The 24,366-nt window shown below is 39.1% G+C and overlaps 1 long non-coding RNA gene across 1 annotated transcript; it reads left to right on the top strand.

Moving 5' to 3' along the window:
* Positions 1-20,689: 20,689 nt before the first annotated feature.
* LOC145075224 (uncharacterized) lies at positions 20,690-23,173 on the top strand. Its single transcript, XR_013692384.1, has 3 exons — positions 20,690-21,471; positions 22,211-22,330; positions 22,969-23,173. It is a non-coding gene; the product is annotated as an uncharacterized LOC145075224 (long non-coding RNA).
* The last annotated feature ends 1,193 nt before the right edge of the window (positions 23,174-24,366 follow it).

Genomic DNA, 24,366 nt, shown 5'->3' on the forward strand with positions numbered 1-24,366 from the left:
TTTGAGGTACCTCATGGATCAGCCGAATCTGAACATGAGGCAGCGTCGGTGGTTAGACGTTGTGAAGGATTATGATTGTGAGATCCTTTACCACCCAGGAAAGGCCAATGTGGTGGCCGATGCGCTTAGCCATAAGGTGGCGCCGATCAGGGATATTTTCATGAGGATGACTGTGGTGACTCCCCTGTTGGAGCAGATTCGGGAGGCTCAACAGGAGGCTATAAAGGAAGAGCATCGGAAGAGTGAGCGAATAGTGGGTCAAGTCACCTCTTTCGATTATGATAGTTGGGGGTTATTGACACTACACCGTAGGGTGTGGGTGCCGTATCATGGAGGTGTGAGCCAGATCTTGATGGAGGAGGCGCACAAATCCCGATTCTCTATTCATCCAGGGGCGACGAAGATGTATCAGGATCTTCGCCTAGACTATTGGTGGCCCTGCATGAAGCGGGATGTGGCATGGTACGTCGAGCGGTGCTTGACCTGCAGGAAGGTTAAGGCCGAACATCAGAGACCGCATGGCAAGATGCAGCCGTTGGATATTCCGCTGTGGAAATGGGAAGATATCACGATGGATTTTATCACGAAGCTTCCCAGGACTGCACGTGGAGTAGATTCGATTTGGGTCATCGTGGATCGATTGACCAAGAGCGCCCACTTTATTCCGATCCAGGAAAGCATCTCGGCCGAAAAGTTGGCCGATATCTACATTAGGGAGATAGTAGCGCGGCATGGGGTGCCAGTGTCAGTGATATCAGACCGAGATGTGTGGTTCACTTCCAGATTTTGGAAGAAGTTTCATGATGAGTTGGGCACTCGTTTGCATTTTAGCACCACCTTTCACCCGCAGACAGATGGTCAGATCGAGCGGACCATCCAGACTCTGGAGGATATGTTGCGGGCATGCGTGCTAGACTTCGGTGGTAGCTGGGATACTTATCTTCCCTTGGCTAAGTTCTCGTACAACAACAGCTACCACGTGAGTATTGACCGTCCCCCATTCGAGATGTTGTATGGTCGGAGGTGCAGGACCCTGATATGCTGGGGTGAAGTTGGCCAGAGGGTCATGGGGAGCACCGAGGTGGTGCTTAAGATGACCGAGAGGATCCAACAGGTTCGGAGCAGGCTTCAGACTGCTTAGAGTCGGCAGAAAAGTTACACCAACAAGCGTCGATCCGACTTGGAGTTCCAAGTCGGGGATATGGTTCTCCTGAAGTTGTCGCCTTGGAAAGGCGTCATTCGATTCAGGAAGCGGGGCAAGTTGGGCCCGAGATTCATCAGACCGTTCAGGGTTGTAGCCCGGGTGGGCAAGGTAGCATATAGGCTGGATCTTCCAGTCGAGCTCAACCAGATCCACAGCACCTTCCATGTCTCTCAGCTGCGGAAGTGTCTCGTGGACGATTCAGCGGTGGTGCCATTAGAGGATATTCAGGTTGATGACAGCTTGAATTACATTGAGCGCCCAGTCGCGATCCTCGACTGGAAGTCGAAGGATCTGAGGAACAAGAAGGTGGAATTAGTGAACATGCAATGGCAGCACCGAAGGGGTTCGGAGTAGAATTCAGAGCCAGTGGAAGAAATGATGGAACATTACCCCGAGCTATTTCGGGATCGAGCAGCAGACTTCGAGGACGAAGTCTAAAATAAGTGGGGGTGATTTGTAGCACCTGATTCCTAGTATGTGGAAATTTGTATAAGTGTTTGCATTTTTAGCCTTGTACTCGGCGAGTTGTAGGCCCGACTCGCCGAGTAGAGACGGGACCTGGGACACGTTTTGAGTTGGCAACTCGGCGAGTCCATATTCTGGACTTGGCGAGTCACCGTTGTTGGATGAAACCCTAAGTTTCAGGGGCTTGCACCCTATTTAAACCCTCATTCTGCCTCAAGCTCGCCCCCATCCACCCTCAGAGCCCTATACCTCATTCAAGCTTTGTTTCTTTGTGAGTTTGAAGCATTTGGTGTGTTCTCTTGAAGTTTTGGAGTGGGAAGGAGAGTAGATCAAGAAGAAGAAGAGGAGGTTAAGCATCTTGGAGCTATCTCAGTGTGTTCCCTAAGGTATGACTCGGTTTCCCCCTTGTCTTCATGCTTATTGTCCCTTATAGCTCCATTAAAGTCCTTCTTGAACCATTTCCAAGCTTGTGTATGTTTGAGGGTTTGTAATAAGCTGATTAAACTTTAGATCTAGGCATGGTTGAGATCCAGGAGCTCAAATCTACTGCCATTTTGGAACCATATTGCATGAAAGTCCTAGATCTACCCTTTTGGTGCATTTTGGACCCTAAAATCCTCATGGTTGTAGTTGGAAACTTTACATGTTAATCAAGCCCCAGGATCACGGATCTATGTATGGCATGAGCTGGATTCAAGCATAATCGACCATATAGTAATTGCATGGTAACGACTCGGCGAGTCGTTCATCGGACTCGGCGAGTCGAGACGCGAGTCCCTAGGTTTTCCCCTTTTTCGTTTTGCCGAGTAGTGTAGTGAGTCCGGGGTGGACTCGATGAGTTGGAAGCCGAACTCATTCATGAAGGAACTCGACGAGTCAATGCCCTGACTCGGCGAGTTCAGGACAATCTTCTTAGATCAAGAACATACTCGACGAGTTGTTCATACAACTCGGCGAGTCACAGCATAAAGTGTTCATCGGATGAAGATGAACTCGGCGAGTTATTCATACAACTCGGCGAGTAGGATGAAGGACTTGGACATCAGTTTAGAATGAGAACTCATCGAGTCAACGCCTAACTCGACGAGTAGAGACGAGATTCAGAACAATCGATTGGATAGAGACTCGGCGAGTTGAAGAGCCAACTCGGCGAGTCGGGTCAACTGAAAGCTGACTCTTGTTGGATTAGTGTCTAAGTCCATAACTATTTTGGTATGTACTTGACCCGATGGTGCATGGTCCTTTTGGGTTGCCTTCACCAAAGCAACTTGATAGGATGAATTATGGAGACAAAGGATTAAATATGATTTATTAATATATTATGAGAATAATATATATTAAAGGAGAAATCATATTGTTTAATTAATATTAGTCAATAATTAATTGGTAATTAGTTTTGTGACTAAAAGAGATTAATTAAACTTAAGGGACTGGAATGGTAATTATAAGATAATTGCAATTTGGGCCATGGATTGCCTTGTATCAAGAGGTGGACGAATTCTATGGGGAAACCCATAAGGAAATCGTCCAAGGGCTTGATTAAAGGAGTCTATGGGTTGCTTAGGGCTTAAGCATCCAAATTAGGGTTTCCTTGTTAGATAACCCTAATAGCCTCACTATATATAGATCCCTTAAGGACCAAAAACGTGGCTAAGACTCCTGTAGGGTTTGTAGACGTTTTTGCGCAGCCTCCATCCTCTCTCCTCTTCATCCTCTTGCTTATGGTGTTTGTGAACCATTAGAGGAGTGACAATTGTGACTCTAAGCTTTCTAAAGTCAATACAAGGAGATTTGGGATTGTTATTGCTACATAACAATCAAGGTAACATCTTAAATCTATTCTCATGTTAATATGATTACTTGAATGCTAGAATTAGGGTTTATAGTTTTGGATAACTTGCATGTACAATAGAGAAACCTAGATCCAAGCATTAGGGTTTGTATGAGCACATATGATGTTCTTAGGACCAAAACCCATCAGTGGTATCAGAGCCTAGACTGGTTTCTATTGTATTGATGCATTATATGTTTGAAAAATTCAATTTTTTGGTTTCCGGAGGCTGGACTCGCCGAGTCCATAGCTGAACTCGCCGAGTCCATGCTGACTCGACGAGTCCATCCTTGACTTGACGAGTCAACTCGTCAGAAGGAGCAAACTTCGGGATTTCTTGTTGTTTTTGCTTAAGGATAGTTGCCTTATCATATTAGGTCAATATTAATCCAATTTTATGATATATTTGACTATATTCTTGATCTAATTGAAGATATTTATCAATTAATAAGATAATTGTTTCCTTATGTGATAATTGATTAATTATTTTGATTAAATTGGTAAATTGTTTTGCAAGAAATCATTAAATAAATCAAATATGGATAATTATGTGATTAAATGTTAATTTAGATTATTTGTTATTTGATCCTTGTTGTTATGAAAAGTTTCATGTTTTCCCCTTTAGGTTTTATAGTTTAAATTTGAACCCAAAAGTTTTGTTGTTTTGAAATTTAAATAGTTGAAACCCTAATGTTTTGAAAAAGGTTTCAAAACTTGCCCTCAGGTTTTGGAATTTAAATTTTGAATTAATAGTTTAATTTTGATGTATATTTAAATTCTAAACCTAATGTTTTGAAATGTTTCAAAAACTTGCCCTCAAGTTTTGGAATTTAAAAGTTGATTAAAAGTTTAATTAGGAATGTTAAATTCTAAAACCCTAGTATTGTTTTGAAAAAGTTCAAATCACACCCTTATGGTTTTATTAATTAATTAAGGTGTATAATAAAAAGAGGTTTAATAAATCCATAAAAGTTTAGCTTTAAAATTTAATTGAATTAAAAGTATAATTGTTAAATTTGACCACCTAATATTTTAAAAGTGTAAAATACACCCTATACTATATATATAACATTAAAAGTCCAACATTATATATATGTATGAGTAAAAGTCAGTCTTACCGTTAGTAGGCCTCATTCACGAAGCTGGTCTATAAGGGGTGTTTAAGGAAATTGCCTATAAAATGGCGTTTGAATGGGTATCCACTCTTACCCACCGCACTCTTGACTAGTGGAGGGTCGTTAGCCGAACGGGTAGGATAGGATGAAACCTTCCATTATAAGTATAATGAATTATTAAAGTAACTAAATGTTTTCATAAAATTCCCAATCTTAGTTACTTAGGCAAAAGTGAATTGATGCAATTCCATGAAATTACACTTTGTGCCCTTGCAAAGACGTTAGTGGAGCGTGTGTGGTTTACCGGCACACTAAATGGTTCTAAGCAAAGGTAGAAAAGGGTGACTCAATGTTTGTCATAGTTCGGTGGAGCGTGTGTGGTTTACCGGCACATCGAATAGGTGACTGTAACATGTGAGGGCACCATGTAAGTTTGCATGGTTATTCACACCCGCTTTGTGATCCTCGGCATCCCAGTCACAAACAAGAGGGGCATATCGAGATTTAAACATGCCATTGAAAGTTCAATGAATCTCAAAGGATCTAGGAGTTTTCATAGATTTAAAACTTAAATTCTTTTTGGTTTTTCATGGTGGAAATTAGTGAATCGTCATTCACTTACCTTCAAATATTCCGTAATTAGGGTTATGGCATCCCTCTCCCGAGTTGTAGAATATTGTGTTGGGTCCTAGCCTTAGTATCTCATTTGGGTGATTTGCTAAGGACTCATTCAATCAACTAACTTGAATTTGTTTGCTCCCGTTTTGTAGATGTCAAATTTTGACAACTATCGTCTTCTCAAATCCCGTGGAACAAGCATTCCACATGAAGATGATATTCCACGATTCAATCGAGGAACAAGAGATCATACTTCACTTCCTCCTCCTCCTCCAATTATTCTCCCTAACCCACAAGTTCAAAGGCTTGAAAAGTTCAAGATCACTCAAGCCCTTTTGGCAAGTAAACATAAAGAAGGAAAGTCGGTGTGTGCACACGTCCTAGGGATGAAGTCACACATTGATAGGTTAAGAATGCTGGGATCTGTTGTCTGTGAGGAAATAGTTGTTGATTGGGTTCTTCAGTCACTTCCTAACTCATATAGTGAGTTCGTAAGAGAGTACTATATGATGAACCATGACGTGAACCTTATAAATCTCACCTATATGCTTATTGCTACTGAATCAGCAATTGTTTGGCGCAATAGAAAAGCAAAGTTGATTGGTGAATCCGCCTTCAAGACCTCTATGGATATAGACATTGGCAACGAAAGATATGCTATAATCGAAAAGTTTGATCATAAGAGAAAGACAATGTCTAAAGTAGTTCCATGTTCTATTCCAAAAGAGTCGATTTGCTTTTATTGCCAAGAGAAGGGGCATTGGAGACGAAGTTGCCCTATTTACCTAAGAGATCTAAGAGATGGGAGAGTCAAAACGTATGGCTCTGTTTTAGGTAAAATCCATTGACTAACTCTTTTAAGCTCCTATTCTAGATTCTTAATACATAATGTGATAAGATTACAATTGATGTTTTGTAGGATCGAAGAAAAGAAAGGAAGCTTAAGGGAAGAAGTGAGCAGAATCTAACCATGAAGGAATGGATTTCGATCGCATTACTTGAAGATTAGATTCTTGAGCTACTACTTAGAGTTAGAATTAGATTGCTAAGAAAGATGTATTAGCATAGTTTTTCAATGAATTGCATTGTAAGGACAAATTTTTTCCGCAATAAAATAAATTTTGATTTTATGTTATTTATTTATCCTTGCAATGGCGTATATGAAAAATTGATGTTTGAATGTTTCTATTATTAGCAATAATGGATTTGGTTCTTATTATGTTATTTATGGAAAGTCGAGAGTTTACCAAATAGGGAGAGTTTCTCATCGCCCAAGTTTCAATTGGACAGAAACTTGGAATCATGCAACTTGGTTGCACGATGAATGAGAAATTTCATATTTGGAAATTAGACTAATTCATTGAAAAAGTTTCAAGTGAAGGACTAGGAGATCGAGCACACAAAGTTGCATGTTGATCAAGTCCATCATAAGAGTAACAAAGATATTCGTCATGTTTTACTAAAAGTTTAGTAAATCTGATTATACTTACAAGATTAAGTGTAATTATGAATTGATTGAAAAGGTTTAAATCAATAGCAAAACGAATAAGAAGAATCAAGAAGGCAGAAAGATAAAAGTTTCTCCATTCTAAGAAGAAGGGAGAGTAGCTTTTATGCTATATGATAGGTCTTAATGATTAAGAACCGTATCTCAATTGATCCTCTAAGTGAGTCTTAGTACAATTGTATGTCTAAGAAGAGGAATCAAGAATTGAAGAAATGGTTAAATCAAGAAGTCAATCATGCTTCGTTCCAAAACAAGTCTTAGAGTTAAGATTGTGACATTGAGTGGAAAAGTATTAAGAAGGTTATAACATTCATCAAATGTGGAAAGTTGTGATGTCTTGGATAAGACAAAGACCAACTAGGACCAATTTATGAAGAGTTTTGATAAAAGCTACACTAACTCTTGAATATTTGTTTGTCAAGAAATGTTTTGACAAGAGAATCTTATATGTCAAGGAGTCAGTGGGAGTCTTATTGGTCTTGAAAGGTTTCAAGAACAAATCAAATAGACCTTATCGATCATCACTAGCACACCAGTTGAGGTTTACAACATATTGTGTTGACATTATTTTGTTTATGTGTCGTTCCAATTGAGTTAATTATGCATGTGAGTCCTATGAGTTCTCATTTGAATGCATAAAAGGCAAGGACCTTGATCAATGGAAAGTACATTGATAAGAAAAAGGTGAGCTGCTTAACTACTTGGAAGACATGGTGGGCAGCTGTGCTACCATAAAGGCAAGAAATCGAGATCAAGAAAGTTCGATTCATATGAGTTTGAATTTGTCGTAAACCTTGGTTTTAGCAAATTCACATGGATAGGAACACATACACCATTTAAATCTAAGTGTCATAAGATTTCCTCCTTCATGAAAATGATTGTGAGGAAATGCTTTCACTAAGAAAGATTTTAAGAAGATAGTGATTATAAAATTGCATTCTCGAATTCGATCATGGTTACGGTATCCCTTTACATGATTTGAATTGTGAGGTTTGGCAATTAGTCTTAATTGTTTAGACACACATATGAACTATCTAAGTCAAAGGTGTATAAGTTCAAGAAGCCTTGAAAAAAGATTATCAAAGCACTAAGTATTAGAAACATGAACTTAAGAAATTCAATAAGTATTGTTTTTCTGAAAGTTAAGCTGTTTGTGAATACATGTCAAAGCTAGTGGGAGCATAAGTGTTATGTTTTATAATAATCATCATGATAGTGGGAGCATAAATGTTATGAGTGTATGATTACTAAGGCACGTATTGCAAGTTGGCAATATTAATTATAGAAAACAAGAGTTATACCTTGCAAAGTCGTAAGGGTTGTAAAGTTGTTTTGCTATAATTAAGGGAGAGAATATTATGCTTCATTTCAAATCTAAAGGATTAGGTTGAGAAATGTTAATAAATTTAGTCAAGGGTACATAGTGTGTTCTTAAAATTTCGATTATGATTACGACATTCCTCTTCACAATTCGAATTTTGAGAACATAGCAAATAAAACATTATGCGTCGTGTCCCATACGCTTCGGGTATAGGATAGATTGCAAATGCTTTAATGTTTGACCATTCTAAAATTTTCCAAATGTCGAGCGCATTTAGAGGGAAAAGGGACTAGAATTGGTTTTGACTAAAATAATTAAACAACTATTAAAGGACAATCCAAAGTTTGACGAGGATTGGTCGCTTGTGAGTAGTTGGAAGCATGGTATTGAATGGACCATATCGACATAGAAAAGATTCTATTAAGAATGAGTTGTCATATGGAAATTATGGAAATATTTCCATATTGGATGGACCATATCGACATCATTACGAATAGATAAGACTCTATTAAGAATGAGTTGTCATATGGAAAGTATGGAAACGTGTCCATATTGAGAATTGGATATTGAAAATCTATGACTAGATTAGAAACTTTTATGCAAAGGATGTTCAAAGGAATGTACTTTGAGTGAGAGACATCATATCTAAGGAATTGTCTTGTAACAATCTCCAATAGAGAACTTTGTAATATCATTGGAAATAGTCTTTGTGACTTTGGTGCAGTGACATTACGAAAGGATCATTGCATAAAATGTTAGAATCTAACATATTCTATAAGGGGCAAGAATTTGATATTCTTACACTTATGAAAAAGGATTTGGAGTTGTGAAATGAGAATGATTGAAAATGTGTTCAATTTGATCTATTTCACAAAGTAAGAACCATAGGTAAACATTGTGTGCATGCTAAGAGCATGGGATAAGTGCAATAATTCAAGTAAGAAGTTGATTACCCGAAACGACAAATAATGAGTAATCGATATGGTGATAAATAAAAGGTGTTTTATTTATACTCAAAGGTTTGAGGCCATATAGGGATTAGTATTATTCTTGTGTTTCACATTTGCATGTTTTGACTTCCAGAATAATTGAATTTATTAAGAATAATCGAATTATTCGAACGGGCCACAGTCGTTCATATGTTGGAAGTAGATATGAATGAAGACTGTCGTGAATTGGTGTGTGGATTGTCTAAAAGAGTATTAGACATAAGCAAATGTTTGCTGCAACGTTCATGAGTGCTTATGAATATGATTTGAGCATTGGATTAAACCCACGCTCACTTGGATCACTCCATGAATTGGATCACGAGTGATTGGTGAGACGATAACATCTTATATTCTTGAAACCGAGATGTGTGAGTTGTATCTTGCAAATCGGTTGCACATTGATAATATGTAAACGCACTAGTAACTTGGTGTTATAAAACATATTATTGTGTGTGATTCAGTGAGTGAGTCAAGCAAGCATTGTATCAAATTTTATCCGTTCCTTTTATCCAAAGCAGGATAAAAGCGGTATCTTTGGGCCCCTCGATGATTTAGTGATGACAAACGTAAACGCTCGGTCGGGCTAGGGCTAATTTGATTTCTTCAATTAGTCAGTCGTCATAAATCAGAATTCGAGAAATAGTACAAAGAGAATGATTTGAAATCATGTCTCATATGATATCTAATATGGAGGAATATATGATCCCTTATCTAAGGACAAGTGTATCTGATAGGATCAGAGTTGACAGCGGCTTTGGAAAGCTACGATTGTAGATCAGGATCTGAAGTCATACGCAGAATAGTTATTAGACTTATCCAAGTGGGAGACTGTTGGATTAGTGTCTAAGTCCATAACTATTTTGGTATGTACTTGACCCGATGGTGCATCGTCCTTTTGGGTTGCCTTCACCAAAGCAACTTGATAGGATGAATTATGGAGAGAAAGGATTAAATATGAGTTATTAATATATTATAAGAATAATATATTAAAGGAGAAATCATATTGTTTAATTAATATTAGTCAATAATTAATTGGTAATTAGTTTTGTGACTAAAAGAGATTAATTAAACTTAAGGGACTGGAATTGTACTTATAAGATAATTGCAATTTGGGCCATGGATTGCCTTGTATCAAAAGGTGGACGAATTCTATGGGGAAACCCATAAGGGAATCGTCCAATGGCTTGACTAAAGGAGTCTATGGGTTGCTTAGGGCTTAAGCATCCAAATTAGGGTTTCCTTGTTAGATAACCCTAATAGCCTCACTATATATAGATCCCTTAAGGACCAAAAACGTGGCTAAGACTCCTCTAGGGTTTGTAGACGTTTTTGGGCAGCCTCCATCCTCTCTCCTCTTCATCCTCTTGCTTATGGTGTTTGTGAACCATTAGAGGAGTGACAATTATGACTCTAAGCTTTCTAAAGTCAATACAAGGAGATTTGGGATTGTTATTGCTACATAACAATCAAGGTAACATCTTAAACCTATTCTCATGTTAATATGATTACTTGAATGCTAGAATTAGGGTTTATAGTCTTGGATAACTTGCATGTACAATAGACAAACCTAGATCCAAGCATTAGGGTTTGTATGAGCACATAGGATGTTCTTAGGACCAAAACCCATCAACTCTGACCTTGGCTTATGACTTGATCAGGGGTAAAATGGTCATTTTACCCCAAGGGACAGTTAGCAGTGTTTGATTGAGTGTTTTGTGGGAATTATAGTCGGAGGATTTCCGGAGCAGCAACAGCAGCAGACAGTTAATCCCCACGCAGATCAGCAACTGCATCGAGGTGAGTTACCTTCCAGTAGCGGTGGGTCTACGGCCTCAATGCCGGCCCACCAGTAGGAGTTGTGTGTAGGTGATTGTCTCTGTGATATTCATCTAGGGATTACTACTACATGTGTTATGTTTATGTGCTGGTATGATATGATACTATGTGCTAGTGACAGTAGGGGGAGATAGTCCCCAAGATATCCGGTCGGTAGGGCCGAAGGGGTAGTCATACCCAGCCATGTTAGATAGATTATGATATTGTGATACATGTTATGTGGTAGTAGTAGAGGGGAGAAATAGTTCCCCAGTATCTGGTCGAGAGGACCGAAGGGGAGGCCAGCACCCAGATATGCTAGGCAGTATACGGTCGAGAGGATCGAAGGTGGGCCAGCACCCAGATATGCTAGGCAGTATCTGGTCGAGAGGACCGAAGGGGAGGCCAGCACCCAGGTATGCTAGGAAACGACAGGTCGAGAGGACCGAAGGGGTAGGTCGGGCACCCAGATATGCCTGACAATATACGTATGTTATGTGATTATATGGTATGTGGTACAGTGGGGGAACTCACTAAGCTTCGTGCTTACAGTTTTCAGTTTTGGTTTCAGGTACCTCTTCAGCTAAGGGAAAGGAGCCGGCGCGGTAGCAGCATATCACACACAGTCTTGTTTTTCCGCACTATGGATTTTTCTGGGATGTACTTTGAAATATTACTATGATATTACCGGTTTTCAGACACGGATTATTATTATGAATGATTTGTAATGATGTTTTTACATATTAACCTAATTTAAAAATGAAATTTTTAGCCGGTATTTTTGGGGCGTTACAGTACGGGTCGTTAACGGATAAACGGATCAAAAAATATGCTCCAAACCCATATAATTGTTAAGCTTTTGGATCGGATCTGGGTCAAAATTCGCTCCATTGCCAGGCCTAGTTGAATGCTGTAACGACCGAAAAATTCCAACCAATTTAAACTTTTCAAAAGCAACCCGATTTCATTAAATTATTACAAAAAGGTTTTCAATACAATTTATTTAGGCCAAGCATTAGGCCAAGCATTAGGCCAAGCATACATCCATTCATCAAATGGGCCTAGATCCAAGGTCCATAACAATAATTGGGTCCAAAACACTCTATCCATAATTTCCAGACTTGGCCCATAAACCAACTACCTACAAACGGCCCAAACTCTAAGGCCCAATATTATGGTCCAATCTGGGGGAGTACGATGGGCGTACCCTCCTTGGTACGCGGGGCGTACACACATAAAATGCAGCTGAGGATCGGGGCCCTGACCCGCTACGCGGGGCGTAACTTCGCTACTCATAAAGTCCTTATAACCTCTTAATGGCTTAAGCTCTTAAGCCCAAACTTCAGATCCCTAGGCTAAATACGCCTAAGATTCATAAAGTCTCAAACTTTATCACTTGGGACGTCCAAAAGCTCTTAATCTAAGGTCTTAATCCATTAAGACCTATATATCTCACACATGGAACAACTACAGCCCTTGGGACCTCATTTTTCTCACTCAAGACCTCTCCAAAGGTCTAAAAGGACAGATAATCTCAGCCAACACAAAGCATGAATCAAGATGAGAACTTTGGGACAAGAAAGATGCTAAAACTTCACAACACTTAGATCTATGCAAAATAAATGGCAAGCAAGAAGCTTTATAACTCAAATAAGCTCCAAAGGATGATATCTCTTCAGATCTACAAGCTCCAATCGTTCCTTTCCTTCTTTGACAACTTATCCTTTCTTCTTCTAGCTTTTCTTTTGCCAAAATGAGCTTTCCAAGGCCAAACACACCCAAAAATGGAGGGAATACGGGTTTCTAGGGTTTCTGAGGTTAAGGATGAGCTTAAGGAGGCTAGGGTATGCACCAACATGTTCCTTATATAGTGGCTGACCCTAATTTTAGGGTTTGGGGTTTCTGAGAGTACGCTGGGCGTACCTCTAGTACGCTGGGCGTACTCACCTTGCCACCTCGCATTTCTTTCCTCCATTACGTTGGGCGTACCCAGCCAACTTCAAGCATGCATGCCATGCATGCATGGGACCTTTTCCACTTTTTCCACAAAGATCTACAAACAATATCATTTCCAAGACGCCGCAACTCCTCTACTCTAAACCCGCTCCCAATAGACTTTACATTCACATGAGGGTGACGAGAAACCCTATGCTTCTATCAACATACACCAGTCCGAAACCTTCTTGGATAAAACCCATTTCCCGAAAAAGAACCAGAATTACCCTTCTTCTTAAATCTCAGGGACTCATAATTAAATACTTTAAGAATGGGGTGTTATAATTCTACCCACTTAAATTAGGCTTCGCCCTCGAAGCCTGCGACAACTCTACTCCAGAACTACCCCCGCAATGCACCACCTGGCATTCACCGGACCAGGTTCCTCAAGACTCGACCATCGAGATCCTAAACCCAACTTTACCTTTCTTGCTGACAGGATGACACATGCTTCAGCCTCAGAGCAACTCCCACGAGTTCTCCACCGCAATCTCATAACCACACTGAACTAGCCCTGGTGTCATCGAGTTAGGAAAAACCTGATACACTGATGACACTTCCAAACATCCTTCCGGATGAATTTCCATCACATAAAACAAAGTCTAACTGGAAATTCGAGATTCCATCCATGCATTCCTGCCGAGCATTAGTAACCATCCAACCCGGATGTGATCCCATACCACTCCCGCAATCATGCTGCTCAATGACCATAATTGGACTACTCCAATCATAACTCTGCGCTGCTACTTTCACTTCCGTGAACTTACACTCCCTCTTGGAACTACATTCCTCTCTCTTTCCCTACCAAGGGAATCCACTTGGCCGCCTTGTCACTGCGACAAGTGCCACGGTGCTCGCCCGATGCTACACCACTCCTTATAGCATAACAACTATTCATGCAACACACATGCTCTGAATCTGCTCGCAAGGACTCTCGAGTCCATGCACCATCTCCACTAATCGAGATTAATACTCGGGGCCAGACCTTCCAATGCTAATATATCGCGACATACTCAATCCATTTCCTCGAACCGATCTAACAATACCTGCAGAGTCTTCAGCATGACTGGACTGCCTTACCAGGCCTTCAGCCAATTTGGACCACTCTCAGAACCTTCAGCCAATCTGGACTGCCCTTCAGGGCCTTCAGCCTAGCTGGACCGTTCTCTGAGCCTTCGGCCTGACTGGTACGCCTACCGGCCTTCAGTCTATCCGGTCCGCTCAACTAGCATCCATCATTCCGAGTTATCTCTCTGGGAAACCCTCCCATGCATACTGTTCTAGCCCTCTAGGGGTTCCGAACTCTATCTCCATCATACATACTCAATCCTGGCCTGATCCCAGGCCCTCCACAATCAAATGCCTTAGGTCTGTATCCCGCCCCGCATGCCTGCCACTTACTCATACCAGTCTACCCTCTTGGTTGGCAGAACACTGCTGAATCCCAAGCAGCTAAACAACCTCCAATGCTCATCGATCTTCCGGAGAATTTTCCAATTCTCCCCCACTTATAGCACTGACTATCAATCACCGGTTGCCAACATCGACCTCCCTCAACAACCTTACACAACACAATTACTTACACGCGAACCGCGTCCCGCAAGCGCAAACAACCTTCACAAAACACATATCAACGCTAATCGGCCCGAGCTCAAAAGAAACTCGATCTGCAGCTAACTTCTCCTCAGAATGCACATGCTACCCATCCCTCAAATCAGACGCCAGATTTCCACTAATAACCCCCATGAATGATAACCAACGAAATTCCCAACACCAATCCATAACCAAACCATAACCCTCGAAGAACAACAAATACCACACCGAAAATCACATAATGAGACTAGCAGATAAACACTACTCCATAATAATCACAAGATAACAAGACATCAAGAAAGAAACATACCTGCAGCTGCATCCGGCACTGCTCTGACCTCCTCTGCTGCAAGCTGAAAAGCACGACCCTGAGCCCTTGGGGGCTCCGCTCCACCCTGACCTCCACCCGTGATCCTCAAAGTGGCCGGTGCTGGAGCCTGCACCGGTCCTGCAGCAAGTTGTGGACAGTTGACCCTCAAATGTCCAACCTGATGACAATGATAACAAATCCTCAAATCCCGAACCGGCGCTGACTGTCGACAATCCCTCGCATAGTGCCCCTCCTTTCCGCACTTGCGACACGCACCACCGGACCTACAAACTCCGGTGTGACTCCTCCCACAGTTCCCACAAGTGTGGCTACTCTAATCTCCCACCCTAGAATCAACGGTCTTGGACCGTTTTGGCGCCGGCTGCGACTGCACCGGAGCCTGCCTCAGCTCACGCAACTGCAACTCAATCTCTAACTCACGCCTCCTGGCGGCCTCCTGCAACTCCAACAAAGTCTCGCACCTCTGCGTAGACACAAACTGTTGAGCATACTCAGATATCGGGACATCTGAGCCTGCTTCGAAACGAACTCAGGGCAAAACATCGCCCTCTCAGTGAACATCCTGGTGATCTCAGTCGCCGACTCCGAGTCCTGCTTCAGCTCAAGGTGTTCATGAGCCAATCTTTCTCTCTCAACCCGCGGAACATAACGAGTGCTGAACATTTCTCTGAACTGATCCCATGAAACCGCAGCCCTCTGCGCATCCGAATATGACCCCGTGGTCAATCTCCACCAATCCTTCGCCCCGAGCCTCAACAGGTTTAGAGCACACCTCACCCTCTGATCAGCAGGGCATGAACACGTGAAAAGACACCCCTCCACGTCCGACAACCATCTCATAGCAACAATCGGGTCCTGAACTCCATCAAAGGTGGGAGGCTTCGTATTATCGAAGTCCCGATACTGAAAACTCCGACCAGGTCCTCCCCCTGCCGCTGCTACAGCCGCTGTAGCCGCTGCGACAGCCGTCTCTGTGAGAGCTGCATAACGCTCATCAAAATACTCAACCATGGCGGTCTTGATCGACCCAAGCAGTTCCGGCAACTCAACCCGGAACAACGCAGCAATCTCATCACGCAGGATCTCACGAATCCTCGCATCCAACTCGCATGTGCTCATCTGACCAATAACCTCGGGCGGTACTGACCCGCCTGGAACTCCCTCTCCTACTCCCGATCCTGACCCGGATCCACTCCCAGCATGCCTCGGAATCTCCATACTGAAAAACACTACAAAATCTCAGACACTTCCCACTAACCCGGGAACCAACTCTCAACCCAACCCTAGAGGTCATGGTTTCCCTGATACGCGTATGGGTCCTGTGCTTTCAGTAGTACGGGCCCATACTACCTTCCACACCCACCCATATTTGTATGAAGTACTACCACAACACCCTAGTGAAAACATGCATAACAAACGCTCAACCCTCACTACTAGAAGAACACTGGAAATCTCCCATAAGGAAACCCTAGGCTAACAGGCACAAAAAATCAGGCAACATTATCATGAAATCCTGAAGATCCCTAGCCTAGCACTAGCATGCTGTTCTATCAAAGCTCAAAAACAAATATCATGTATGGTATTTTGGGGTTACTTACTGGCTCCGGCTGATCGTACCTTCGCGTCCTCCTTTACTCATTTTGAAAACCATTTTAAATTCTCTTTTGAAAACTCTCCTCGATTTGAGACTGGAGTCACACGAACCAAGGCTCTGATACCAACTTGTAACGACCGAAAAATTCCAACCAATTTAAACTTTTCAAAAACAACCCGATTTCATTAAATTATTACAAAAACGTTTTCAATACAATTTATTTAGAGTATTCCCAGAATCACGTCACAACATAAACATGAGGAGCGGTACGATCACGCCTTCACCTTGTCACGGTCTCCCGAAGATCCTGAAAACATTAAACCACAACTGTAAGCCCGAAAGCTTAGTGAAATATCCCCAAAATACCAACCACACATACGCCCTTCCAGGCTACGACCTTCCGGTCCAAATCATAATGCCTTCCGGCCCATAACATAGTGCCTTCCGGCCCATATCATACATAACATACATAACATAACAGAACACATAACAACCATGCACTTCGGGTCTACTGTGAGACTGGTCCGCCGCACCGGCCAACAGTCCACCTGGTCCACCCTCCGAGTCTAGCCATATACATCGAGTCTACAATGTGATTGGTCCGCCCGCATCGGGCCTACAACCCACGTGGTCCACTCTCTGAGTCTACAGTATGACTGGTCCGCCCGCACCGGGCCTTCAGTCGGCCTGGTCAACTCTCCGAGCCTCGGCACGTCTGGTCCGCCCTCTTGGGGCCTACAGCCTATCTGTACCGCTCGCTGGGCCTTCGGGACAACCGGTCCGCCCTGGATATCTTGGCCTACAACACAAAGCAGGACCCGCCTCAACCCAACTCCAGTCCAAACAACCATGTGCACATAGACATACAATCATATAAGAATTCACAGTCAACAAGCCGATCAAACAGATCACATAACATATCATCATCCTAACCAGGATACCGACCTAACCGGTCACTAGCATAGCATCACCCTACATATCAGGGAACCGACCTTAACCAGGCCTCTAACATATACCATCCTAGCTACCAGGATGCAAACATATCAAAGCAATAACATAACAACAAATATCCGTATCTCAATCCGATAAAGGGTCAGCCTTGTTGCCTTAGACCCTGTCGATATAGTGAGAATAACTCACCTCGCACTGCCAAAACTCTGAACTGAAGAGTAGATTCTCGAATCACCAACTCACAGCAAATCCCGAACTAGCCATCATAACAAAATAAACATTAGGCCAAGCATACATCCACTCATCAAATGGGCCTAGATCCAAGGTCCATAACAATAATTGGGTCCAAAACACTCTATCCATAATTTCCAGACTTGGCCCATAAACCAACTACCTACAAACGGCCCAAACTCTAAGGCCCAATATTATGGTCCAATTTGGGGGAGTACGATGGGCGTACCCTCCTTGGTACGCGGGGCGTACACACATAAAATGCAGCTGAGGATCGGGGCCCTGACCCGCTACGCGGAGTGTAACTTCGCTACTCATAAAGTCCTTATAACCTCTTAATGGCTTAAGCTCTTAAGCCCAAACTTCAGATCCCTAGGCTAAATACGCCTAAGATTCATAAAGTCTCAAACTTTATCACTTGGGACGTCCAAAAGCTCTTAATCTAAGGTCTTAATCCATTAAGACCTATATATCTCACACATGGAACAACTACAGCCCTTGGGACCTCCTTTTTCTCACTCGAGACCTCTCCAAAGGTCTGAAAGGACAGATAATCTCGGCCAACACAAAGCATGAATCAAGATGAGAACTTTGGGACAAGAAAGATGCTAAAACTTCACAACACTTAGATCTATGCAAAATAAATGGCAAGCAAGAAGCTTTATACCTCAAATAATCTCCAAAGGATGATATCTCTTCAGATCTACAAGCTCCAATCGTTCCTTTCCTTCTTTGACAACTTCTCCTTTCTTCTTCTAGCTTTTCTTTTGCCAAAATGAGCTTTCCAAGGCCAAACACACCCAACAATGGAGGGAATACGGGTTTCTAGGGTTTCTGAGGTTAAGGATGAGCTTAAGGAGGCTAGGGTATGCACCAACATGCTCCTTATATAGTGGCTGACCCTAATTTTAGGGTTTGGGGTTTCTGAGAGTACGCTGGGCGTACCTCTAGTACGTTGGGCGTACTCACCTTGCCACCTCGCATTTCTTTCCTCCATTACGCTGGGCGTACGTCCAGCTTACGCTGGGCGTACCCAGCCAACTTCAAGCATGCATGCATGGGACCTTTTCCACTTTTTCCACAAAGAGCTATAAACAATATCATTTCCAAGACGCCGCAACTATCAACATCCACCAGTCCGAAACCTTCTTGGATAAAACCCATTTCCCGAAAAAGAACCAGAATTACCCTTCCTCTTAAATCTCAGGGACTCATAATTATATACTTTAAGAATGGGGTGTTACAAATGCCATGAAAGGTAATAAACGTTGTTACAGGTGTGTATTACACAACGTTGATCAAACCATAAACAGTAGAAGATGAACTAGGGTGACTCTACATGGCGTCGATTAATCCTTCACTAACGTGGCAGCCTTAAGATATGAGACTTTGAACAAAGAGGTCAAGAACGTCTGTTGTGGTATGATGCGTCACTAAAGAAGTAGGTTACGTGTCATGAAATAAACCCAAATCTGATTTTAGAGGCACGAGAATAAGAGAGTTTATATATATATATATATATATATATATATATATATATATATATATATATATATATATATCAAGGTTGTAAAAATCGCTCGACGTTATCTAGTCGGTGGACTAGGGTTAAGGGATTAATCGGTGACCATTAATTGCTAATTTGTTGAATTTTTTAAAATTAAATATGACTAATATCTTATAAAAGTTCGTAAATACCACTAATATCATAACAAAATTGTTAATATGATTAATATAACATTAATCATACATGAAATAGTATCTATTGAGATATAACTTCTTCAAAATTTTAAAATTTCATTGGGTTCTACTGCTTAACTTGTTGTGTATGCAGTGATTAATCGCTAGGCGCCCTCTAATAGGTCGAGTAGCGCCTAGGGATTAATCGGGACCTAGTCGGAATTTTTGCAACACTGATATATATATATATATATATATATATATATATATATATATATATATATATATATATATATATATATATATATATATATATAAAGAATAGTTTTAATCTCATTTGGCATGTGTCACTCTAATACAACTCCACATTAATATTATGTCATTTGTCAATGAGATATATTAGACAGATTACTATCATAATTAATGACGTTAAGGTTTTAAATAATTGATTTTAAAATTTTTATAGAAACATTGACTTTTTTAATTATACGTTAAATTTGAAGTTATAACTAACTTTAAGATTTTAGTATATCTCTTAATTAATAGGTTATTTAAATTTATTTATTTAAAATAATTAATTAGTAATTATTAATTTTTTCTATAAAAATTGAATTAATTTTGTAACTGTGGTTTCCACGAGTTATATATATATATATATATATATATATATATATATATATATATATATATATATATATATAGAGAGAGAGAGAGAGAGAGAGAGAGAGAGAGTGAGAGAGAGAGAGAGAGGAAGGATCATTTGAGATCTCACAGTTTCTACCCTAATAAATGAAAATGTTATTGCCACTTGTCATTCTCTCATTTATTTGGCCACATGTCATTTTGTCATAATTTTGAAATATATTTATTTTCCACTTGTCAATCCTACCTAATAAATGAAAATAATTTTGCCACATGTCACTCTCTCATTAACTTTGACACATGTCATTTTTTGGTATTTTTGATTAAATGTTTTTTCCATTTGTCATTTTTTATTTTTTATCTTTTCTTAATTAACACATAATATTTACACATCAATTAATAGTTACTTTAATTAAAAATAACCAATAAATTACAATATTACTACTCATATAATATTTAATATGTTTCCTTTTAATTTTAAAATTTAAATTTTAAATTTCAAATCTAAAATTTTAAATTTAAATAAATTTTTGTTTAAACTTTCATATTTAATTTTTTGTTTTATCAAAAACCCGTATAACATATGGGTCTCACACCTAGTTTCATAAGAAACCAAGAACTAAAGATGATACATTGCATCAAAAAATTTGATGGACTAGATCAAAGATGACATATAAAGATGACATATTTGTAAGTATCGACAATGTTAATGGCACACTTGACTTTTTAGATTAAATTAAAAGGGTAGTTATGGTATAGAAAATTTAAATACTTATTAATTAATCAAATTTAAAAATGAAAAAACAAATTTCCAGTTAATTTTCACTCTCTCGTCTCTTTCTCCTTCTCACGATTTCTTCACCTATTCGACGATTCCCTCCGTTCTCCATCGACCGCCTCCATACAACCTCTGACGACCACCTCCCTCCGCCCTCTGCCCTCCAACCCCTACCTCTGTTAACGACCACCACCTACATCAGCCATCTCCCTTGGCCGTTATCAAAAACAAAGAAGAAGCTGAGAGTTCAAGCCCTAATTGATCAGTTAGGGCTTCGAAAGACCGCCAAAACAATCATCAGTGACGAAGGTCATAGAGGAGTCCCGGGCGGAGAATGACGTCGTGGCTCGCCGACAAATCTCCTTTCCTTCTTCGCCGATTTTGGCATTCCAATTCCGGAGAAAGAAAAGTGTACCGAATTTTTCCTCGATTTGATCAGAGACATGGAAGGTTCTCCAGGAGGAACTAAAAGCCTCGTCAATTTCATCAACAATCACCACAGATTTCAATCGTATGCACAAAATTGAGGTTAATCTTTCCTATCGGCATTATAACCCACCGTATTGTTCCTCATGATGTCGTGTTGCGTAGTTTAATTGAGTCGCCACATATTTCACTTACGGCTTATCGTTTCATCAAATAGATAGGAGATCGATTGAGAGGAGAAACCTCAATTTTGAAGGTTTGCGCTTCTATTCATCCAATCCTCATTTGCCTCTGTCACTACAGTGACACCGATGCTTTCTTCTCCGATGCTTTCTTGTTCACCATTGGGGATATTAGGAGCGATTGAAATTACACGCAATGCTAGGTATTTATGTGTTCCGAATTTTTTGTTCAGTTTCTTCGATTGTGTTCCAAATTTTTTGTCCAGTTTCTTCGATTAATTATTTTCCCAAATTCAACGGTTGTTTTTGAGTTGAGCCAACTGATTTTCATCTGAAGTGGTTTCCTTGAGAGCACTTTATAAATCAATGAAAAGTCTATTTTGCAACTATTGCAAGAAATCCGGACAAACAAAAGGAAATTGTTGGAATCTATAGGTTTGTGATCTGCATATCAGTAGATTTGAAAGTACTGTAGAATGTTTTCTAAGTGGTTGTTTGAATATATCAAATGAAGTTTTGGATAGTAGACTCGATGCAACTGACCATATGAGTATATGAAAAACTTCTCTCTTTATCTTTCAACCTATACCCAATGTCCATGCAACAAAAATATAAAAAACTGCTGATGGATCTTTCATTCTGCTTTACATGCCCCAAAACTATCGTGCAATTTATTCTTCATCAAACAGAGTACATCTTGTATGAATTGTAAAGCTGACTTTTGGTTTTTTTTTCCAACTTATTGTCTATTTCACCAAATGCTGATTTGTTGATCCCCATGCTCATATTGAGAGACTTAAACTACCCTAAAAATTAATACTATATATGTGCAAAAGTTAGAATTGTCTCTTTATTTTTTTCTCTTGATTGCTATTGTTTTATTGAACTCATTTCTAGTTTATCTATTATATTGAGCGTGTGAATATGTTTTTTTATTTGCAGTCATGTATAAAAGTTGCATTGGACTTTGTTTCTCCTGAAAATGTTGGTGAATGCATCCTGTTGACAGAAGATTTCCGTGTTCTTCCCCAAAATCATAGGGCAAAAGAAGATAAGTTAGAGGTAAACAAGTTCTTCTTTATATCTTGCAAATATTACACATGTGATTCACATGTAAATCACAAGTGAATCACATATGAATTACATGTAAATCACACGTGAATGTGAATCACAGGTGAATCACATATGAATTACATGTGATTCACATGTAAATCACAAGTGAATCGCATATGAATTACATGTGATTCACATGTAATTCATATGCAATTCACTTATGAATCACATGTAATTCATATGTGATTCACCTGTGAATTACATGTGATTTACATATGAATCACAAGTGAATCACATATGAAGTGAATCACATATGAATTACATGTAAATCACATGTAATTCACATGTAAATCACATGTGAATCATATATGAATTACATGTGATTTACATGTAAATTACAAGTGAATCACATATGAATTACGTGTGATACACATGTAAATCACAAGTGTCTCACATATGTATTACGTCTACATGCACACATGCATTTTGTGTGAGTGTCCTTTGTTAATTATTATTTTTTTAAATTTTCTTGTGAATTTCACATTTGAATCTTAAAAGATACAATCACATGTGAATCTTACATGTTATACATGTGCATTTTTGTGAGTGTTCTTGCATTAATCAATTTTTATTTTATTTTCTAGTAGATTTTGAAGAATTTGTGGAAAATATTGAAGTGATGAAAAGTGATAAATTGAAGAAAATAGAGAAAACTTGATATGAAGAAATGATAACACTGTGAATTTTTGTAGCATTTTTTATTTTTTATATTTTATTTTGTATCGAATAAAATACTTGTATTATTATGGTTATAGATTGATTAATAAAATGAGATTTTTTATTTGAAGAAAATATTGCCTTCTTTTTCCTTATTTCTTCCCCTTACCTCGGCAACCTCCTCTCTTCTACTTTCGTTCACTTCTTCTATTTGGCATTGCTAAAGTATAGATGGAGAAGGCTGAGGTGGAACTCGGTTAGTCCGGTACCATTTCCCTCAACCTTAAAATGAGTTTTTTTAGTACCACCCTTATTACAAAAGATTAGGCGTGACCGGTTAAAGGTTGTTATTGATGATTACGATAGGGAAACAATCACATCTTTTATGCGTACAAGGATCTTAAAAATGAGAGCGGTGTGAAAAGGGTTGAAGGAGTGGTCATCATATGAATCTTATCAGAAATGAAGGCGGAGTGAATGGCAGCGATAGTTGCAAAAGGTATTCTAATATATTTATTAGCTTTTAAGATTAATTGAATTATGTAAGAAGCCATCACCGGTGAAAATGTCTAAAATAGTTTTAATATCATTTTTAGCTAATAATTTAATGTTAAGGAACTAAAGCACCCTTGAAAAAAAAAATTAATAACCAAATATGATCAAAACGTAAACACCATAAAGTTACTTATAGTAAAAATAATGCTTGTAGTTTTAGACAATTATAACCAAAATAAATTATTAGTTATTTACATTTTTTTTTATATTTCTAGCATGGTAATAAGTGTCGAGTTATGTGTTTTATTTAAATGTGTATTGAGGTTTTAAATTATTAAAAAATCAAATTTAAAAAAAAAAAGTTTGAAAGCTATAGTATATATGAATCACTTTAAGCTATAATATACTATAAATTACAAATAATATATATATATATATATATATATATATATATATATATATATATATATATATATATATATATATATATATATATATATATAGACACACATGCGACTATCTCTATTCTAATAAATGAATAGTTTTAATCTCATTTTGCCAAGTGTCACTCTAATACAACTTCTAATTAATATTATGCCATGTTTTATGTAGATATATTAGGTAATTCATTTCAAAATTCAAATTTATATTTTCTAATTATATATTAAATTTGAAGTTATAATAACTTTAAAATTTTGATATATCTCTTAATTAATAATTTATTTAAAATAAATGATTAATAATTATAAATTTTTATTATGAAAGTTTAATTAATTTTATAACGTATGGTTTCCATGGGTTATAAACTAGTTCATTATATAAACAAATGCAAA

This window comes from Lactuca serriola, chromosome 9 (assembly GCF_051521515.1).
Source record: "Lactuca serriola cultivar US96UC23 chromosome 9, Lser_US96UC23_V15, whole genome shotgun sequence".
Classification (NCBI taxonomy): domain Eukaryota; kingdom Viridiplantae; phylum Streptophyta; class Magnoliopsida; order Asterales; family Asteraceae; genus Lactuca; species Lactuca serriola.